The sequence below is a fragment of the Melospiza melodia genome, chromosome 26 (genome assembly GCF_035770615.1).
Source record: "Melospiza melodia melodia isolate bMelMel2 chromosome 26, bMelMel2.pri, whole genome shotgun sequence".
Lineage (NCBI taxonomy): Eukaryota > Metazoa > Chordata > Aves > Passeriformes > Passerellidae > Melospiza > Melospiza melodia.
In genome coordinates, this window is record NC_086219.1 from 7,269,334 (window position 1) to 7,272,471 (window position 3,138).

At 54.7% G+C, this 3,138-nt stretch overlaps 1 pseudogene; it reads right to left on the minus strand.

Moving 5' to 3' along the window:
• Positions 1–258: 258 nt before the first annotated feature.
• LOC134429758 (chymotrypsin-C-like) lies at positions 259–1,789 on the minus strand (annotated as a pseudogene).
• Between the last annotated feature and the right edge of the window lie 1,349 nt (positions 1,790–3,138).

Sequence of the window (3,138 nt, forward strand, 5' to 3'; positions counted from 1 at the left end):
AGCCTCTGCAGAGTCCTGCCCAGCCCCAATGCACAACAAGGACACCTTCCCCAGCACACAAGCAGGGCCTTGGCATCAGCAGACCCAGCCCTGGATGTGTGTCCCCAGCTCCACTACATCTCCTCCCCGAAAAAACCAGCGAGACCAGCTCAGCTTTTTTTGCTTTTATCTTGATCAACAGTTGTATCTCCACAATGCCGCGTCCTCAGTTTGCGCTCATTTTCTGCCAAAAAGACACAGGGGGGCATGGTAAGACTCTCAGTGGGGCAAGAACAGCCCCTGTGTGGGGGTGGGGAGCAGAGGAAGAGGCACCCACCTCGTTGATCCAGTCGATGTAGGCGGACACCCGGGTGAAGACTGTTGGCTTCTTTTTCGTGTTGCAGCCCAGGCCGGAGCCGAAGCTGACGATGCCCTCGACCTCCCAGATCCCATCGTCGCGCTGGCAGTTCAGGGGGCCCCCAGAATCACCCTGTGCGGAGAGACAGAGAGACACTCTGTGCCATTGCTCCTGGACACCCTGTCAACACTCCCCTCATCCCTCCCAGCCATCCACCACCATGTCTCCATCCACTCTCCTCCCAGTGCCCATGGTACCGCATCATTGGGGCTCCCACCATGTGCAGTGGACACACTCACGTTGCATCCAGAGACGATGCCATCACCGCCGGCGCATACCATGTTTTCATCCACATAGCTGCCCCACCAGTCCCACTGGGAGCAGGTTTCATAATCCACCACGGGCAGCAGAGCCTGCTGAAGGATGGTGGCCAGGGGCCCGTTGGCTGCAATGAGAGACAAAGCTTGTACCTCACACCCGCTGCCTGCATCTCCTTTCTGGAGACTCTCCCAGGTACACCCCACTTACTCCTGATGCGTCCCCAGCCGGTGACATAGCAGGGGAAGTCATTGGGCAGGATCTTGCCAGCAGCCGGCAGGCAGGCGGCACGGACAGTGTCAGTCTCCTGCACCTCCTCTGCCAGCTTGATCAGGGCAATGTCGTTGCTACAGGGGGACACAAACCATGGTCCCTGGCCATGGGAACAGGGTCCCTGGCCAGGGCAACAAGGCACCATGGCCACACCACCCAAGACCCACCCCTGATGCATCCCATCCCTTACATGATGAGGTAGGAGTCCCAATCCTCATGGACAATTGTCTTCTCCACACCAACAGCCACAGAACCAGGCTCGTCATCCTCTGACAGGTCCTGCTTGCCCAGCACTACACGATAGGTCATGTAAGAGCTGCCAGGGAGAGAGAGAGTGTCAATCCCTACAAATATCTCATCCTGCTTGTACAGATCGCCCCCAGCACCCCAACACCCACCTACCTGATGCAGTGGGCAGCTGTCAGCACCCACTGGGGGGCAATGAGGGTCCCACCACAAGTGTGGTACCAGGATCCAGCGCTCCTGTACTGCAGTGAGATCTGCGAGGGCAGAGGCACAGGGTCAGAGCAGGAACCTCCACATCCCTGTCCCCATCCCTGTCCCCATCCCTGTCCCCATCGCTGTCCCTGTGCCCCTCACCTGCCATGGCCAGCTGTGGGCTACAGCGTCTTCACCGCCCACCACGCGGGAGCTCAGCTGTGGTGGCACGGCCGGCTGACCGCATCCGTAGGCTGTGGGACACCAGGCAAAGGGACATCAGAGGCTGCCTGTGACCGTGCCCAGGGCCAGGGCAGGTGCCATGGTCCTGTTCTCCCTGCCCTGACCTTTCCTCATGCCCTGCACCTACCGTAGCCCAGCAGCACGACGAGACAGACGGCTCCCAGCATGGTTGTGTGGAGAAAAGGTGCTGTGGTGGGGCCACTTACCCCTCTTATAGTGTCTGGACTGCTGGGGACCTTGGAGTGTCCCTGCTGGCTGCTGACACGTGGGGACTGTCCCACGCTCTGGGCACAGCGGCTCCTCAGCCCCATCACCTGCTCTTATCACACTCATGGTCCTGCCTGGGAATGGCCGCATCTGCACCTCATGTGTTGGCACCATGCTGGGACATGGTGGGGACACCTGGCCCTGCTCTGGGAAGGGGCAGGGTCCCTGCTGGGGCACAGGGTCACTGACTCCTGGGCCAGCCTCCCACCCATGATGCTGTCAGTGAGGGGCTGGGCAGCTCTGTTGCCCCCCCAGCCCTGAGCAGTGACTTCCCCAGGTCACACTCTGCCCCTAGCTGTAAGAGCTGAAATGAGGGATGCGTGACTCCAGGTGGCTCTCCAAATTGATGTTTATTACATCCAAGAAGTTACTGCAGTCCAGGGTCGTGGGTGACAGAGCTGTGCCTACAGCTGTCAGCTCCAGCTGCAGGCAGGCCTGGTGACCCTTTGGTTTTAGTTACAATTAATTATATACTTTTCTTTGCTGTGTGTCTTACTGCAGTAGAAGCAATCTATACCTTTACTTTTACCTGTAGCCTATCATAACTACTGTAATTACCAGATTCATGTTACTATTCTCTAATCACTAAAAGTTAGTACGTTACAGTTTAAGCTCGAATTTGTTTTTCAGTTTTCTTTCAGTGGAAAATTCTGAAACCTTTTTTCTACTGGCAAGACTGGCAGATTTGTTTGCCTGTGCTATCTTTCAGCTTGGTAAATTCATCTTTTTTTTGAGGTTGGCTTATCCTTTTGTCTAAGTCATAAAACCTCTTTCCATCTCGACATAGTATTGCCTTCTTTGTTGTCTAGCAGAAGTGGATCAGTAATTGTCAATTTACACCTCTATTATTCTTCTATATCCAAACTTGCTTTCATTTCTAATCCTTCTTTAGCTTCCACTTTCAAAAATCTTTCTGCCACACATACATATCCGTCAGACTTTCTTTTCAAACTTTCATCCTTCCTAACACGCAGCTCCTCAGTCCCCCAGAGATAAGGTGCTCCCTTTCCTGAAATGCTCATCACTGGGGGTTTCTGAGTCCCTGTCAGTGCTTGTTGACCTTGGGTACCCATCCTTGGCATGTCTGGGTGCTTGTTCCTGGCTGCTGCCTTGTCTGTGGCCTCATCGTGGGTGCTGGTGGTGCATTCTGTGCTCAGGAAAGCCTGGACATGAGTTGCTGTGCCATGTATGACTGCCAATTGCATGTATGGGGATTTGGGTGGCTTTTGCTTTTCTTTATGTTGTCATTTTAGATTGTTACA